Source organism: Engystomops pustulosus, chromosome 2 (genome assembly GCF_040894005.1).
Source record: "Engystomops pustulosus chromosome 2, aEngPut4.maternal, whole genome shotgun sequence".
Lineage (NCBI taxonomy): Eukaryota > Metazoa > Chordata > Amphibia > Anura > Leptodactylidae > Engystomops > Engystomops pustulosus.
Window position 1 is genome coordinate 50048473 of NC_092412.1, and position 19841 is coordinate 50068313.

Genomic DNA, 19841 nt, shown 5'->3' on the forward strand with positions numbered 1-19841 from the left:
GCAGCCCCCTGGTATATAGCCAGCAGCCTCCTATTATATAGCCAGCAGCCCATGTACCCCATCAAATAGCCATCAGCCCCCTTGTATATACCCAGTGCCTGCCTCCCAGTGTATACCCAGTAGCCAATGTCCCCCAGCAAATAACCAGCCGCCCACTAGTATATAGCCAGTGCCTGCCCCCTGGTATATAGACAGCAGACCCCTTGTATATAGCCAGCAGCGCGTGTCCCCCAGCAAATAGCCAAAATCCCCCTAGTATATAGCGATTGCCCACCCCCTTGTATATAGCCAGCAGCCCCCTAGTATTTAGCCAACAGCCTCCTAGTGTATACCTAGTAGCCCATGTCCCTAAGCAAATAACCAGCCGCCCCCTAGTATATAGGCAGTGCCTGCCCCCTTGTATTTAGCAAGCAGCCCCTAGTATATAGCCAGCAGTCCCCCGGTATATAGCCAGCAGCCCTCCAGTATATGGCCCTAGTATAAAGCCAGCTTCCTAATATATAGCCATCAGCACCCTAGTATATAGCCATCCCCATGCCCCCTAGTATAAAGCCTCCTAGTATATACCCAGTAGCCAATGTCCCCCAGCAAATAAACAGCCACCCCCTAGTATATAGCCAGCGCCTGCCCCCTGGTATATAGACAGCAGACACCTAGTATATAGCCAGCAGCCCATGTCCCCCAGCAAATAGCCAGCAGCCCCCTAGTATATAGCCAGTGCCTGCCCCCTTGTATACAGCCAGCTGCCCCCTACTACATAGCCAGTGCCTGCCCCCTTGTGTATAACAGCCCTCTAATATATAGCCAGCAGCCCCCTAGTATATACCCAACAGCCTCAGAGTGTATACCAAGTAGCCAATGTCCCCCAGCAAATAACCAGCCGTCCACTAGTATATAGCCATCCGCTCCCTAGTATACAGCCAGCAGTCCCCTACTATATAGCCAGTGCCTGCCCCCTTGTATATAGCCTGCAGCCCCCTGGTATATAGCCAGCAGCCTCCTATTATATAGCCAGCAGCCCATGTACCCCATCAAATAGCCATCAGCCCCCTTGTATATACCCAGTGCCTGCCTCCCAGTGTATACCCAGTAGCCAATGTCCCCCAGCAAATAACCAGCCGCCCACTAGTATATAGCCAGTGCCTGCCCCCTGGTATATAGACAGCAGACCCCTTGTATATAGCCAGCAGCGCATGTCCCCCAGCAAATAGCCAAAATCCCCCTAGTATATAGCCAGTGCCCACCCCATTGTATATAGCCAGCAGCCCCCTAGTATTTAGCCAACAGCCTCCTAGTGTATACCTAGTAGCCCATGTCCCTAAGCAAATAACCAGCCGCCCCCTAGTATATAGGCAGTGCCTGCCCCCTTGTATTTAGCAAGCAGCCCCTAATATATAGCCATCAGCACCCTAGTATATAGCCATCCCCATGCCCCCTAGTATAAAGCCTCCTAGTGTATACCCAGTAGCCAATGTCCCCCAGCAAATAAACAGCCACCCCCTAGTATATAGCCAGCGCCTGCCCCCTGGTATATAGACAGCAGACACCTAGTATATAGCCAGCAGCCCATGTCCCCCAGCAAATAGCCAACAGCCCCCTAGTATATAGCCAGTGCCTGCCCCCTTGTATACAGCCAGCTGCCCCCTACTACATAGCCAGTGCCTGCCCCCTTGTGTATAACAGCCCACTAGTATACAGCCAGCAGCCCTCTCATATATAGCCAGCAGCCCCCAAGTATATTGCCAACAGCCTCAGAGTGTATACCAAGTAGCCAATGTCCCTTCAGCAAATAACCAGCCGTCCACTAGTATATAGCCATCAGCTCCCTAGTATACAGCCAGCAGTCCCCTACTTTATAGCCAGTGCCTGCCCCCTTGTATTTAGCAAGCAGCCCACTAGTGTATATCTAGCAACCCCCTCGTATACAGCCAGCAGCCCTCTAATGTATAGCCAGCAGCCCCATAGCATATAGCAGCAGCTCCCTAGTATATAGCCAGCAGTCTTCTATTATATAGCCAGTGCCTGCCCCCTTGTATATAGACAGCAGCCCCCTAGTATATAGCCAGCAGCCCATGTCCCCATCAAATAGCCAGAAGCCCCCTAGTATATACCCAGTGTCTGCCCCCTTGTATACAGCCAGCTGCCCCCTACTACATAGCCAGTGCCTGCCCCCTTGTATAAGCAGCAGCTCACTAGTATACAGCCAGCAGCCCTCTTATATATAGCCAGCAGCCCCCTAGTATATAGCCAACAGCCTCAGAGTTTATACCAAGTAGCCAATGTCCCCCAGCAAATAACAAGCTGTCCACTAGTATATAGCCATCAGCTCCCTAGTATACAGCCAGCAGTCCCCTACTATATAGCCAGTGCCTGCCCCCTTGTATATTAGCCAGCAGCCCCCTAGTATATAGCCATCAGCCTCCTATTATATAGCCAGCAGCCCCCTTGTATATACCCAGTAACTGCCCCCCTGTATATAGCCAGCTGCCCACTACTATATAGCCACCTGCCCCCTACTACATAGCCAGTGCCTGCCTCCTTGCGTATAGCCAGTGCCCACTAGTATACAGCTAGCAGCATTCTAATATATATCCAGCAGCTCTCAAGCATATAGCCAGCAGCCCCCTACTATATAGCCAGTGCCTGCCCTGTTGTATATGGCCAACAGCCTCCTAGTGTATACCCAGTAGCCAATGTCCCACAAGCAAATAACCAGCCACCCCCAGTATATAGCCAGTGCCTGCCCCCTGGTATATAGACAGCAGACCCCTAGTATATAGCCAGCAGCCCATGTCCCCCAGAAAATAGCCAGCAGCCCCCTAGTATATAGCCAGTGCCTGCCCCCTTGTATTTAGCATGCAGCCCACTAGTATATATCTAGCAGCCCCCTAGTATACAGCCACCAGCCCTCTAATATATAGCCAGCAGCCCCCTAGTATATAGCCGAAAGCCTCCCAGTGTTTACCCAGTAGCCAATGTCCCCCAGCAAATAACCAGCCGCCCACTAGTATATAGCCAGTGCCTGCCCCCTGGTATATAGACAGCAGACCCCTTGTATATAGCCAGCAGCGCATGTCCCCCAGCAAATAGCCAAAATCCCCCTAGTATATAGCCAGTTCCCACCCCCTTGTATATAGCCAGCAGCCCCCTAGTATTTAGCCAACAGCCTCCTAGTGTATTCCTAGTAGCCCATGTCCCCCAGCAAATAACCAGCCGCCCCCTAGTATATATCCAGTGCCTGCCCCCTTGTATTTAGCAAGCAGCCCCTAGTATATAGCCAGCAGTCCCCTGGTATATAGCCAGCAGCCCTCCAGTATATGGCCCTAGTATAAAGCCAGCTACCTAATATATAGCCATCAGCACCCCAGTATATAGCCATCCCCATGCCCCCTAGTATATAGCCATTGCCTGCCCGCTTGAATATAGCCCTTTATGCCCAGCCTTTAAAAAAGTAAAAGCCCTCTTTACTCACCGTTCCGATGCCCACTGCAGGTCCTCTTCTGTCTTATGAAGCTCCGTCTCCCCGCATGCTATGGCGCACACACCATGACGTCAGTCGCTTGCTGACATCATAGTGTGTGCTGTATAAGCCAAGTTAGCGTTCTTCAGCACAATTACCATTTGTTGTTTTTATTGTTGTTTCAGATACACAAGAGACACTCTTGGGTTGCCGGAGAGATCCAATGTATCCTCTTCCTCCTCTGTAATCCTCTTCAAATCGATCATGTGATACTATTATCCCAGATCAGCTGACCACTTATACGCTTTTCATCACATGACCTTAATATGTTATTATACTATGATCCCGGATCCCCTCAAACTCCCAAACAGTGATATACAAACTTGTGTTCGTGGCCAGTCTTTGTGTTAGCCATGACTAAGAATGGATTTCTCGTTTCAAACGCTTTTGACATGATTATCACAATGTATTTCAATATTTTGCTATAATAAAAATAATTGTCTACAGTTTAGCTGGATCCTGGATTACTTTTGTTGCCTGTATCTGCCCACACAGAGGGGTGATCCGTGCCTTATTGGGCATTCTGATAGGGTTAGAGCTGGACTTTATACCATTGTATCTTCCATAGAGTTACACTGTTACACAAGTTCAATGCACTGGTATACTGTATAGAGATGTATCGTCTCAGAGATCTCACTATATATGACTATATTATGTTTTTTTAATTAAAAAAACATGAGGGCCCAGATATGTAAAAAGTGGTGCTATCTGCCTCTGTGCAGTTTGCAGGTTATGCCAGATAATTCAATAGTGGTGCATAGTGTTCAATGATCAATTATTATCAATTATCTAGTGTGGACATTTTTTGTGGACTTTCAATATAGACCGTGCACCAGAGCTGTGTAACATTTGCCAGCTTAATATATGTTCTTTTTAGTGCAATGTTGGAAAGAAAAACTGGAGCATCAAGAATAATATATTTGGCTTAATGTAGTGATAGTGTATATAGAGGGATCTCTGAGAAGATACATCTCTATATACCAGTGCAATGAGCTTGTTTAATAGTAATAACCTTTATTCATATAGCGCCATCCAATTCCATAGCACTTTACATATCATACAGAACATATACAAATATAATCCTACATTACAAACATTCATATGGAACAATAGGAGTCAGGGCCCTGCTCACAAGAGCTTACAGTCTGAGGATGAGGAGGGGGGGGGGGGAACAGGAGGAATAATAGCTTTTATAATGATCCCGCATTACCGTATATACTAGTGTATAAGCTGAGTTTTTCAGCTCAAAAAATTTGCTGAAAAAACTCACTTCAGCTTATACACTAGTCAATAAAAAAAATCAACTTACATACTCACCCTCCGGCGCCCTGATCCTCGGAGCGGCAAGGCTCCTGGCGGCTTCTCTTCTATCTTCTGTATGCTGTATTAGCTGGCAGAGACGCGTCGATGCTATCTGACGGCCAGCGCAATGATGCGGCGGTGTCGCCTCTAATGACTTCACAGTGTGCGCGTGGACGCATCTCTGCCGACTGTTACAGCAAAGAGAAGAAGAGGATACGCCAAGAGCCGATTTTTTTTATGTGCTTGGCAAACAGCGTGCTGGCTGTATACTACTGGGGGTTGGCGGGCTGTATACTACTGGGGGCTGGATGGCTGTATACTACTGGGGGCTGGCAGGCTGTATACTACATGGGGGTGGCTGGCTGTATACTACTGGGGGCTGGCTGGCTGTATACTACATGGGGGATGGCTGGCTGTATACTACATGGGGGATGGCTAGCTGTATACTACTGGGGGCTGGCTGTACACTACTCGTGGCTAGCTGTACACTACATGGGGGCTGGCTGGGTGTATACTACTGGGGGCTGGCTGTACAAAACTGGGGGCTGGCTGGATACTACTTAGGGCTGGCTGGTTGTACACTACTGGGGGCTGGCAGGCTGTATACTATATGGGGCTGGCTGTACACTACTGGGGGCTGGCTGGCTGTATACTACTGGGGGCTAGCTGTATACTACTGGGGGCTGTCTAGCTGTATACTACTGGGAGGTGGCTGTACACTACATGGGGGCTGGCTGGCTGTATACTACATGGGGCTGGCGGGCTGTACACTACTGGGGCTGGCAGGCTGTACTCTACTGGGGGCTGGCTGGACACTTCTGGGGGCTAGCAGGCTGTATACTACATGGGGCAGGATGGCTATACACTACTGGGGGCTGGGTAGCTCTACACTACATGGACCTGGCTGTACACTACTGGGGACTGGCAGGCTATATACTACTGGGGGCTGGCTGTATACTACATGGGGGCTGGCTGTATACTACATGGGGGCTGGCTGGCTATAAAGTACTGGGGGCTGGCTATATACAGGGGGCTGGCTGGCTATATACTGGAGGCTGTGACCAATGCATTTCCAACCCTCTGCTTATACTCGAGTCAATAGGTTTTCCCAGTTTTTGGTCGTAAAATTAAGTCTCCCGGCTTCTACTCAGGTCAGCTTATACTTGAGTATATACGGTATTTATAAGGAAACAATATAAAATAAATTAATACATAAAAAAAATGCAATGTTAGAAAGAAAAACTGGAGCATCAAGAATAATATATTTGGCTTAATGCAGTGATAGTGTATATAGAGGGATCTCTGAGAAGATACATCTCTATATACCAGTGCAATGAGCTTGTTTAATAGTAATAACCTTTATTCATATAGCGCCATCCAATTCCATAGCACTTTACATATCATACAGAACATATACAAATATAATCCTACATTACAGAGTACAAACATTCATATGGAACAATAGGAGTCATGGCCCTGCTCACAAGAGCTTACCGTCTGAGGTTGAGGAGGGGGGGGGAACAGGAGGAATAATAGCTTTTATAATGGTCCCGCATTACCATATATACTAGTGTATAAGCTGAGTTTTTCAGCTCAAAAAATTTGCTGAAAAAACTCACTTCAGCTTATACACTATTCAATAAAAAAAACCAACTTACATACTCACCCTCCGGCGCCCTGATCCTCGGAGCGGCATGGCTCCTGGCGGCTTCTCTTCTATCTTCTGTATGCTGTATTAGCTGGCAGAGACGCGTCCATGCTATCTGACGGCCATCGCAATGATGCGGCGGTGTCGCCTCTAATGACTTCACAGTGTGCGCGTGGACGCATCTCTGCCGACTGTTACAGCAAAGAGAAGAAGAGGATACGCCAAGAGCCGTGCTGAGCATTGGGGCGCCGGAGGGTGAGTATGTACGTTGATTTTTTTTATGTGCTTGGCAAACTGCGTGCTGGCTGTATACTACTGGGGGTTGGCGGGCTGTATACTACTGGGGGCTGGATGGCTGTATACTACTGGGGGTTGGCAGGCTGTATACTACATGGGGGTGGCTGGCTGTATACTACTGGGGGCTGGCTTGCTGTATACTACATGGGGGATGGCTGGCTGTATACTACATGGGGGATGGCTGGCTGTATACTACTGGGGGCTGGCTGTATACTACTGGGGGCTGGCTGGCTGTATACTACATGGGGGATGGCTGGCTGTATACTACATGGGGGATGGCTGGCTGTATACTACTGGGGGCTGGCTGTATACTACTGGGGGCTGGCTGTATACTACTGGGGGCTAGCTGTACACTACATGGGGGCTGGCTGGGTGTATACTACTGGGGGCTGGCTGTACAAAACTGGGGGCTGGCTGGATACTACTTAGGGCTGGCTGGTTGTACACTACTGGGGGCTGGCAGGCTGTATACTATATGGGGCTGGCTGTACACTACTGGGGGCTGGCTGGCTGTATACTACTGGGGGCTAGCTGTATACTACTGGGGGCTGTCTAGCTGTATACTACTGGGGGGTGGCTGTACACTACATGGGGGCTGGCTGGCTGTATACTACATGGGGCTGGCGGGCTGTACACTACTGAGGGCTGGCAGGCTGTACTCTACTGGGGGCTGGCTGGACACTTCTGGGGGCTGGCAAGCTGTATACTACATGGTGCTGGATGGCTATACACTACTGGGGGCTCGGTAGCTGTACACTACATGGAGCTGACTGTACACTACTGGGGACTGGCAGGCTATATACTACTGGGGGCTGGCTGTACACTACTGGGGGCTGGCTGTATACTACTGGGGGCTAGCTGTACACTACATGGGGGCTGGCTGGCTGTATACTACATGGGGGCTGGCTGGCTGTATACTACATGGGGGATGGCTGGCTGTATACTACTGGGGGCTGGCTGTACACTACTGGGGGCTGGCTGTATAATACTGGGGGCTAGCTGTACACTACATGGGGGCTGGCTGGGTGTATACTACTGGGGGCTGGCTGTACAAAACTGGGGGCTGGCTGGATACTACTTAGGGCTGGCTGGTTGTACACTACTGGGGGCTGGCAGGCTGTATACTATATGGGGCTGGCTGTACACTACTGGGGGCTGGCTGGCTGTATACTACTGGGGGCTAGCTGTATACTACTGGGGGCTGTCTAGCTGTATACTACTGGGGGGTGGCTGTACACTACATGGGGGCTGGCTGGCTGTATACTACATGGGGCTGGCGGGCTGTACACTACTGAGGGCTGGCAGGCTGTACTCTACTGGGGGCTGGCTGGACACTTCTGGGGGCTGGCAAGCTGTATACTACATGGTGCTGGATGGCTATACACTACTGGGGGCTGGGTAGCTGTACACTACATGGAGCTGGCTGTACACTACTGGGGACTGGCAGGCTATATACTACTGGGGGCTGGCTGTACACCACTGGGGGCTGGCTGTATACTACTGGGGGCTAGCTGTACACTACATGGGGGCTGGCTGGCTGTATACTACATGGGGGATGGCTGGCTGTATACTACATGGGGGATGGCTGGCTGTATACTTCTGGGGGCTGGTTGTACACTACTGGGGGCTGGCTGTATACTACTGGGGGCTAGCTGTACACTACATGGGGGCTGGCTGGGTGTATACTACTGGGGGCTGGCTGTACAAAACTGGGGGCTGGCTGGATACTACTTAGGGCTGGCTGGTTGTACACTACATGGAGCTGGCTGTACACTACTGGGGACCGGCAGGCTATATACTACTGGAGGCTGGCTGTATACTACATGGGGGCTGGCTGTATACTACTGGGGGCTGGCTGGCTATAAAGTACTGGGGGTTGGCTATATACAGGGGGCTGACTGGCTATATACTGGAGGCTGTGACCAATGCATTTCCAACCCTCTGCTTATACTCGAGTCAATAGGTTTTCCCAGTTTTTGGTGGTAAAATTAAGTCTCTCGGCTTCTACTCAGGTCAGCTTATACTTGAGTATATACGGTATTTATAAGGAAACAATATAAAATAAATTAATACATAAAAATTTCTTCTGCTTGAACCAGCCATCAACCGCAACCTTATATACAAGATCCAAGGTGAAAGTGACTGCAGAGAAGCCTAGAGCTTGGTATATATCTGGTGTTTGCCGGATAAGTGATGGGAGGAGGACATAGGATGGATTAGTAAAGAGAAAATTGACGTTTCATGCAGTTAGCGAGTGTGATAGGCTTTTCTAAAGAGATGGGTTTTAAAAGCATGTTTGAAACTTTGAAGGGTGGGTATTAGTCTAAGAGTCTGGGGAAATTGGTGCGGCTCGGGAGAAGTCCTGTAGACGTGCATGAGAGGTTCGAATTAAGTTATAGATTAGTCTAATATCACTGGCAGATCGAAGAGCACAGAAATCTCTAGTAAAGCTCTTATTTAGATTAAATCCTTCCATTGACAACCAGTAGGAGCACAGTAGATAAAAGCACTGTTCTGTATCTCTATGGCATGACAGAGAGAGGGGATTGTAATTTAAAATCCTGTTTGACCAAAAAATAAACAATTGAATAACTTTAAATAATATAGAGACCTAGAGTCAGGGGAAGCCCTCAGAGATGTAGAAATACCATATATGGACAGATGATGCTGTTTCCCTATGACATGGTTCTTGCTCTGCAGGCGGCAAATCTATTCAAAGGCTCCCCCCTCCTCTGCCCAACATCTCCTCAACATTTCCTTGCATACAGTGTATGGAGAAAGTTCAGCCCATTAGCTCTTACCATACACCAGCTACAGCACCACAAGGCACTACAACATCATGGTGCATGTAAGTTCGAAGGGGTTGTCCAATTTCAGCAAATAGATGTTATTTTTGAACAATGAAAAGTCTGTATCAATTCCTCATTGCTTATGCTTGCTGCCATTTCATAGAAAGCTTCAATGCTATCTACCAGAAGGCAAAAATCTGTGCATGCTCATATGATGGACACACATGAAGGGCCGTATCTTATACAAAGCACCGCTCTGATAAAGCTCTAAGGCCCCTTTCACACTTGCGAGTGTCATGCGCTAAACTTGCATCAAGCTCGCAGCATGTGCTGCCTGGATCGCCCCGGCCTGAACGCTGCAAATCAGAACTGAACTCAGCATGTGTGAAAGGGGCCTAATACTATTGAGTCGTGACCATGAACAGATTTTTATACACTGTAAGTAAACATGGAAGCTTCCCATAGAATGACAGCAAGCAGAGATCCAGAAACTATGGGGAATTAATAGAGAAAGTATATTGTAAAATGGTTTAAAGGGGTTGGACGCTCTTTACATAAGTTACTCAGGTGCCTTTACTGCCTTCAAATAATCCCTGAATGTTCATCAAGTGATTCAGCAGTCCTGCTACTTACTTTTGCGCTGTCTTCAAACTCTCTCTGGATCTTTCTTTACATGTCTGAGCACTGATGAATGGTAGAGGAATGCAGCTGGAAATTATGGGGCAGTGTGCCACATTTACAGATGGTTATAGAACATTTTAGGCAGTTTTCAGACTCCTCAGAAAAAGGGGCGTCTCCTCATTAACTAAGGTGTGTTACTGAACAGAAAATAGCCAGTGAAAAAGAAAATTCAGCCTATGTACCAGAAAATGCAATTTTATAGTGCAGCAAACTAGATCAACATATAGGAGGTTCTACTCTGCACTAGTCTAAAGACTAAACCTTAAATACATCCCCCCTATGACTCATCTTGGTCTCACCCCTCCCATCTCCCTATGTCTGTAGTGAGAGAAAGAAGCACAGTGGGTGAGGGAGACACAGGAAGTTGTGTATATGTACAGAGGGCAGCATGGTGGTAACAGAAAAGGCTGCAGCTCTCCAAGGAGGCAAAGACACAGGTACATATACATGCAGAGACATGTCCAATGGAACAGATGTATTGAAATGTGGCCAACCCCTTTAAATGTCTATTATACGGACAATAACATATATTTGCTGATATTTCCCTTATCAGAACACAACAACATGAGCTGTAGCATTATGTCACAGTGCCCAAGGATGTATGAAGAGGGCTCACAGGCTTGTGGTAACTGTTTATATTCTGCAGGCCTCCTTTCTTGGCTCCCAGGTCTGTCATTCAGTGTCTCGGCAGAACGGTGCGGATGAGAAAAAGAGTACAAAATATGTAGTAATATGATTGATATTGTTAATTTATTACCAGTAGCTCTCTAACTTCACCTTTTATGAACTCCATCATAGAAAACTGACCGGGTCACAGTGCCATCAGTATTTTTTTAACATATGGCACATGCATGAAAACAATGCAATACTTTTTAATAGATCACTTCCCATTCCCATTATTTAACGGACTGTGCATCTGCTCGTTAAATGGAAGAAAATCTCGTAGCCTAAACCTTCTGTCACAGGTCACTGTGTCAACAGTTCATGGGAATCTATGAAAAACGGATGCCAGGCGCTTGCAGATATGCAGATAGAAACAGATGGTAATACCTGTTTTTCACAAGTGACAATTGGCTTGGTTGAGGGCAATTCCAATGTGGATAACCTACAGCCAAGCTGGCCTATGAGTAATCCCAAAACCCAAGCTGCTCTTGGCCTAGACCTGCGCTCAAATGATTCGGCTGCACAGTACCTTGTGATATGCTGCAAACACATTGGCACCGTTGCGACACAATCAGATCACGTGCGGCAAAATCCCGGGGCAATTCGGTGCAAATTGGAAATATTCGGGAAACCCCACGATAGTGCGGTGTTTGGACCCTTAGTAAATGAGCCCCATTGTGACAAAAGGAGGCCAAGACACATGTGCTTTCTGGCAAAATACATGTGTTTGGCAAAATGCATTTGGTAAAAACCTTCAATGATGATTTTTACAAAAGCAGTTGAGTGCAATGAAAATGCACCATTTGAACATAACCTAGTGGGACACATTTACTAAGGGTCCGAACAACGCATTTTCATCAGGTTTCGCACTGATTTTTTACACGCGATCGGATTGTGGCGCACCGACTTGCATGCGACACAAATCGGGGGTCGTGGACATATCGGACAACCCGACTGATTCGGACAAACCGCGGAATTTAAAAAGCAAATTGTGTCGCAAGATCAGCACTCACATGTACCGGGAAGAAGAAGGTGAACTTTGGCGGTCCTTAGCAGGGGAAGCGACACATGCAAGAAATTGGACGCACGATCTTAGTGAATCGCGGAGATCGCGACGGGACGGGTAAGTAAATGTGCCCCAGTATGGACAAGGACACAGTATAGATTTACACAATTTTATTTTTTAACCAGATAACTTTTATTAAACCGCTCAATGCAATATACACCACATATATTTGTCACATTGTGCATGAAAATACAATGTTCACATGAGAACTAAAACATTTCCCCCAAATCAACCTCCTCCCCTTTTACCTGTCACCAGAAAATGTCAAAATCAAAGCACCGTCCCAGTAACCTTCCTGGGCCCCTTCGAACCCAACTTGAAGCCATCGAACACTTTGTCCAGAATCGTACCACACAACAGATAGTTAAGGCCCAGCATATGTTTAGCTTGCAACACACCCATTATAACCCCCAAAGAAGAGAGCTGTATTTCCCCGTCAAATTGTCTCTGCAGCGCATGCCTCAGCTGTATGTATTGGAAAAACATGGACTGTGAAATTCCTAATTCCTCCTCAATACTTTGGAATGACTTTAGCATCGCCCCCTCCAAGGACCAATTCTGCATTCCCTCCTACATATATACTTCCCCTAAATATGGGTACTCCCAAACCGATGTAAACTTGGTCCACAATCCCACCCCCAATAGGTCCTTATACACCTTCCACACTTTCTTTACTGATGCTAGTGTCAGGTGAAGCCTCGCTTGTATCTCAAATATCCCAGCCTCCAGCGCAGCTAGCAGACATACGCCAGCACCGAAATGTTGCAGCACCCACAGGCACCAAGATCCCTCCCTCCAGAGCCCATCCTCCAAATGCTGACATTTATGCTGCTAAATAATAAGCCCACGCATTAAGGATAGAAAGTCCCCCTTTATCTTTTGGTAGCTGAAGCTTCTGTAATCATATTTGTGGTATCCCTTGCTTCCACACCAGGTCCCTAAACATGCTGTCAATTCTGCAAAACCAACCTTTGGAGATCCAGACTGGCACATTGTGAAGGACGTATAGTAACTGTGGCATCAAAACCATTTTGATCAGGTTAGCTGGACCCAAGGCCGAAAGGGGTAACTTATTCCTCACCACAATCCTCGCCTTCATTTCACCTATCGAAAGGACTAAATCCTAAAACCCAAGTAAGTAAACTCTTCCACCACCAGATTTCCCAACCCCTGGATCGTGTGCACACTCGAAGAAAGCAGTGGTAATAGGGCTGACTTTGCCCAGTTAATCCAGGGCCCAGAATAATCCCCACAACTACAGATGATGTCCATAATCACTGGAAGTGTATAGTATACCCTAGAGCAGTGGTCCAGGTACCGGCTGTAAGCATACATTTTATCCAGCGACCAGTGAGAGAGGGAGGGGGGGTTCTGGTATGTATGTTTGCATGCAATGTCCCCTTTCCTACACCATACCCACCTTCTCCATTCTCCCGCAGCCAGGGGCACACCTGCCATGAGGCGAGTTGAGAAACTCGCTTAAGGCAGCTGGCCTCCTGCTCTCAGAGTGGGCGACGCCGGCTGGCACGCTGCTCCCGCCACCGATCTCCGTGCTCCAGCCGGCATCAAGCTGCCACTTGATCCCCGCCCTTCCCCGGCATGAAGCTCAAGCTCCCGCCGCCGATCGCCGGCATGAAGCTTCGGCCCTCGATCTCCGCCCTCCGCCAGCATGAAGCTCCCGCCACCGATGTCCGACTGCATGAAGCTTCCGCCCGGCCCCACGATCTCCGGCCGCCACCGGCTGGCTCCAACTGGCCCCCACATACCTCCGCTTTCCACCCCTCCGCTTCTGGATCCTGCATCGAGCTCCCCGTCGGTCGACATCAGACTCCTGCAATCAGGCACCAATCCCCCCTCCGCTCCCGGCTCCCCCCTCCAGACTCTACCGCCCCTGGTTCAACACCCCTCCTGCTCCTGGCCCCCTTCAGCTCCTGGACCCCCTCCTGCTCCTAGGGCATCCCCCCACCCTGCTCCAGACTCTACTGCCCCTGGCTCTCCCCCCCTCCTGCTCCTCGGGCTCCCCTCACCCTGCTCCAGACTCTACTGTCCCTGGATCTCCACTCCTCCTGCTCCTAGCCCCCCTCCTACTCCTGGGGCTCCCCACCACTCTGCTCCAGGCTCGACTGCCCCTGGCTCTCCCCCCTCCTGCTCCTGGCTCCCCTCCTGTTCCTGGGGCTCTCCACCCCACCATGCTCCAGACTCTACTGCCCCTGGCTCTCCCCCCCTCCTGCTCCTGAGGCTCCCCCCCACTCTGCTCCAGACTCTACTGCCCCTGGCTGTCCCCCCCCTCCTGCTCTTGGCCCCCCTCCTGCTTTTGGGGCTCCCCACCCCACCATGCTCCAGACTCTACTGCCCTGACTCTACTCCCCTCCTGCTCCGTGCTCCCCCCCTGCTCTCAGATAACCTAACCCCCCCCCCCACTCCCAGCTCCCCCTCCTCACTCCCAGCTCCCCTCCTCTCCGCTCCCGGCCGCCTCCCCCCCTCCGCTCCCGGGCCCCCACACCCAACTCAAGTTGTAGTATAAAATGTATACACCATGTAGTATAAAATGCATACAGTGTGCTGCCATGTAGTATGAAATGTATACAGCGTGCCGCCATGTAGTATGAAATGCATACAGCATGCCTGTATGTAGTATAAAGTGCATACAGCGTGCCGCAATGTAGTAAAAAATGCATACAGAGTACCCCCATTTACTATAAAATGCATACAAAATACCGCCATGTAGTAAAAAATGCATACAGAGTACCCCCATGTACTTTAAAATGCATACAAAATACCGCCATGTAGTAAAAAATGCATACAGAGTACTGCCATGTAGTATAAAATGCATATAGAATGCCACCGTGTAGTATAAAATACATACAGTATAACACCATGTAGTATAAAATGCATATAGCGTACCACCATTTAATATAAAATGCATACAAAGTACTGCCATGTAGTATAAAATCCATACAGCGTGCCACCATGTAGTATAAAATACATACAGTGTAACGCCATGTGGTATAAAATGCATATAGTGTACCGCCATTTAATAAAAAATGCATACAGTGTACTGCCATGTAATATAAAATGCATGCAGAGTACCGCCATGTAGTATAAATTGCATACAGCGTGCCACCATGTAGTATAAAATACATACAGCCTGCCGCCATGTAGTATGCAATGCATACAGCGTACCGGCATGTAGTATACAATGCATACAGCGTGCCGGCATGTAGTATAAAATGCAAACAGCGTGCCATTATGTAGTATAAAATTCATTCTGCGTGCCGCAATGTAGTATAAAATGCATACAGTGTGCCACCTTGTAGTATAAAATGCATAGAGTGTGCCGCCATGTAATATAAAATGCATAGAGCGTGCCACCATCTAGTATACAATACATACAGCGTAACGCCATGTAGTATAAAATGCATACAACGTACCGCCATTTAATATAAAATGCATACAGAGTACCACCATTTAGTATAAAATTCATACAGAGTACCGCCAGGTAGTATAAAATGCATAGAGCAAACTGCCATGTAGTATAAAATGCATACAGAGTACTGCCATTTAGTATAAAATGCATACAGAGTACCACCATTTAGTATAAAATGCATACAGAGTACCGCCATGTAGTATAAAATGCATAGAGCATACCGCCATGTAGTATAAAATGCATACAGAGTACCGCCATGTAGTATAAAATGCATACAGAGTACCGCCATGTAGTATAAAATGCATACAAAATACCGCTATGTAGTATAAAATGCATACAAAATACCGCCATGTAGTAAAAAATATAAGCCCTGATAAATATCACAAATACTGCATATACATACAGCATATATAGACATAAACAAACAGTACATACAGCAAATACACACACTGCACATACATACAGCAAATACACACACACAGGGGCGCACCTGCCATGAGACGAGTTGAGGGGGCGGCGCCGGCCAGCACGGTGCGTCTGCCACCGATCTCCGTGCTCCAGCCGGCATCCCTGGTGACAGGTTCCCTGAGACAAACCGCCCGCACCCTAGCCATAGGGGACCTATGTAACAATTTCAACCACTTAACAAAATTCGACACAAACCCCAAATTCCTTAAAACAGCCCACAGATAGTCCCACACTATCACACAATTAAAGCCTTATAGCTTGAGGCAAGCAGGCAATCCCCTTCAAAAACATTCCTTCACAGTCTCCCACAATTGAGGCAACAATATCTCTCAAAACTCCTTAAAAACTAATACCGAACACCTATAGCAGGCGCCTTCTCATTTGCCACCCCTGCCACCACCTGTTATAGCTCCGCCAGCGAAATGAGGCAGTCCAGTAATTCCCACTAATCCCCAGAGAGACGGTGTATAGCAATTTAACATCATGTGTGCAACCTTCATAGATAGCAAACATGGGGGCTCATTTACTAAGGGTCCGCGGACCGTTTCAGTTTTGCGCCACATTTAAAAGGGGATTTTGGCGTAAGCGATCGGATTTTGGTGCATCGGCACCGGCTTGCACGTGGCACACATCGGTGGGGCGGGCTATCGGACAACCCAACTGATTCGGGCTATGTGCGGGATTTAATATTACGAATTGTGTCGCAAGACACGCACTTACAAGCAGCTGGAAGAAGAAGGTGAACTCCGGGGGTCCTCGGCGAGGAAGCGACGGATGCAGGAACTTGCGCGCACGAGCTTCATCAATTGCGCCGGACTTCATCTTCGTCGGACCATCCGAATTGGGGATCGCAACAGGGCCAGGTAAGTAAATTTGCCAATGATGTTAAAAACATCCAGCCTCCTCCGTCCCCTTACAGCTGGCCGTATTCTCTCCAAAATCCACCTGATGGTTAAAAAAAACGACAATCGAAAAACAAAAATAAACTATAGCCCTTTGTTTCCCTGGCATCAGGTCAAATGTTGTGATCCAGTCAAGAATAAATAACAAATGTCTTCCATTTCTACACCAGATTGATGATGCAAGGGAAATGCAATGGGCTTACATATGGATGAAACAATATATCTGCCTACCTATAAACCATCTGATGTTCCAGAACTCCTGACTTTGGGTCATCCAGAGCGCTCAAAGACTCATCCCCTGATCCAAGGGTTGCACTAAACACCAGGGTCCTCCTTGTCCATTAAGTGCCTGTCTTCCCTGGCACCCAAAGAGTCTTGGCAATTTTCTTTTTCCTAAAACATATGACCTGTTTCTTGCTCACAGCAAGAGCAAGAAACTGGTGTGCAACGCCAATACGGAAGTCTGTGTGACAGTATCACAAAGCAGTAAATATTTTGGACCATCAGGCTTTGAAAAATGAATTTAACATCATGTGTGCAACCTTCATAGATTGTACACATGATGTAAAAAACATCCAGCCTCCTCCGTCCCCTTACAGCTGGCCGTATCCTCTCCAAAGTCCGCCTGATGGTTCATAAAATCCGACAATCGAAAAACAAAAATAAATGATAGCCCTTTGTTTCCCAGGCATCAGGTCAAATGTTGTGATCCAGTAAAGAATAAATGACACATGTCTTCCATTTCTGGATCACATTGATGATGCAAGGGAAAAGCAATGGGCTTAAATATGGATTAAAGAATATATCTGCCTACCTTTAAACCATCTGATGTTCCAGAACTCCTGACCGTCTGCCTTTGGGTCATCCAGAGCGCTCAAATACTCATCCCACGATCCAATGGTTGCACAAAACGCCAGGGTCCTCCTTGTCCATTAAGTGCCTGTCTTCTTTGGCACCCAAAGAGTCTTGGCAATTTTCTTCTTCCTTAGAGATATGACCTGTTTCTTGCTCACAGCAAGAGCAAGAAACTGGTGTGCAACGCCAATAGGAAAGTCTGTGTGACTGCGACACAAAGGGTCACTAAGCAGTAGATATTTTGGACCATCAGGCTTCAATGGTTGCAAAAAACGCCAAGGTCCTCCTTGTCCATTAAGTGCCTGTCTTCCCTGGCACCCAAAGAGTCTTTGCACTTTTCTTCTTCCTAAGAGATAGGACCTGTTTCTTGCTCACAGCAAGAGCAAGAAACTGGTGTGCAACGCCAATACGAAAGTCTGTGTGACCGCAACACAAAGGGTCACTAAGCAGTAGATATTTTGGACCATCAGGCTTTAAAAAAATAATTTAACATCAAGTGTGCAACCTTCATAGATTGCACACATGATGTTAAAAACATCCAGCCTCCTCCGTCCCCTTACAGCTGGCCGTATCCTCTCCAAAGTCCGCCTGATGGTTCAAAAAAAGCGACAATCGAAATACAAAAATAAGCGATAGCCCTTTGTTTCCCTGGCATCAGGTCAAATGTTGTGATCCAGTAAAGAATAAATGACACATGTCTTCCATTTCTGGACCACATTGATGATGCAAAGGAAAAGCAATGGGCTTAAATATGGTTTAAAGAATATATCTGCCTACCTTTAAACCATCTGATGTTCCAGAACTCCTGACCGTCTGCTTTTGGGTCATCCAGAGCGCTCAAAGACTCATCCCACGATCCAATGGTTGCACAAAACGTCAGGGTCCTCCTTGTCCATTAAGTGCCTGTCTTCTTTGGCACCCAAAGAGTCTTGGCAATTTTCTTCTTCCTTAGAGATATGACCTGTTTCTTGCTCACAGCAAGAGCAAGAAACTGGTGTGCAACGCCAATACGAAAGTCTGTGTGACCGCGACACAAAGGGTCACTAAGCAGTAGATATTTTGGACCATCAGGCTTTGAAAAATTAATTTAACATCATATATGCAACCTTTATAGATTGCACACATGATGTTAAAAACATCCAGCCTCCTCCGTCCCCTTACAGCTGGCCGTATCCTCTCCAAAGTCCGCCTGATGGTTAAAAAAAAGCGACAATCGAAAAACAAAAATAAACGATAGCCCTTTGTTTCCCTGGCATCAGGTCAAATGTTGTGATCCAGTAAAGAATAAATGACACATGTCTTCCATTTCAGGACCACATTGATGATGCAAAGGAAAAGCAATGGGCTTAAATATGGTTTAAAGAATATATCTGCCTACCTTTAAACCATCTGATGTTCCAGAACTCCTGACCGTCTGCCTTTGGGTCATCCAGAGCGCTCAAAGACTCATCCCACGATCCAATGGTTGCACAAAACGCCAGGGTCCTCCTTGTCCATTTCGTGCCTGTCTTCTTTGGCACCCAAAGAGTCTTGGCAATTTTCTTCTTCCTTAGAGATATGACCTGTTTCTTGCTCACAGCAAGAGCAAGAAACTGGTGTGCAACGCCAATACGAAAGTCTGTATGACCGCGACACAAAGGGTCACTAAGCAGTAGATATTTTGGACCATCAGGCTTTAAAAAATTAATTTAACATCATATATGCAACCCTTATAGATTGCACACATGATGTTAAAAACATCCAGCCTCCTCCGTCCCCTTACAGCTGGCCGTATCCTCTCCAAAGTTCGCCTGATGGTTCAAAAAAAGCGACAATCGAAAAACAAAAATAAACGATAGCCCTTTGTTTCCCTGGCATCAGGTCAAATATTGTGATCCAGTAAAGAATAAATGACGCGTCTTCCATTTCTGGATCACATTGATGATGCAAGAGAAAAAAGCAATGGGCATAAATATTGTTTAAAGAATATATCTGCCTACCTTTAAACCATCTGATGTTCCAGAACTCCTGACCGTCTGCTTTTGGGTCATCCAGAGCGCTCAAAGACTCATCCCACGATCCAATGGTTGCACAGAATGCCAGGGTCCTCCTTGTCCATTTCGTGCCTGTCTTCTTTGGCACCCAAAGAGTCTTGGCAATTTTCTTCTTCCTTAGAGATATGACCTGTTTCTTGCTCACAGCAAGAGGAAGAAACTGTTGTGCAACGCCAATACGAAAAGTCTC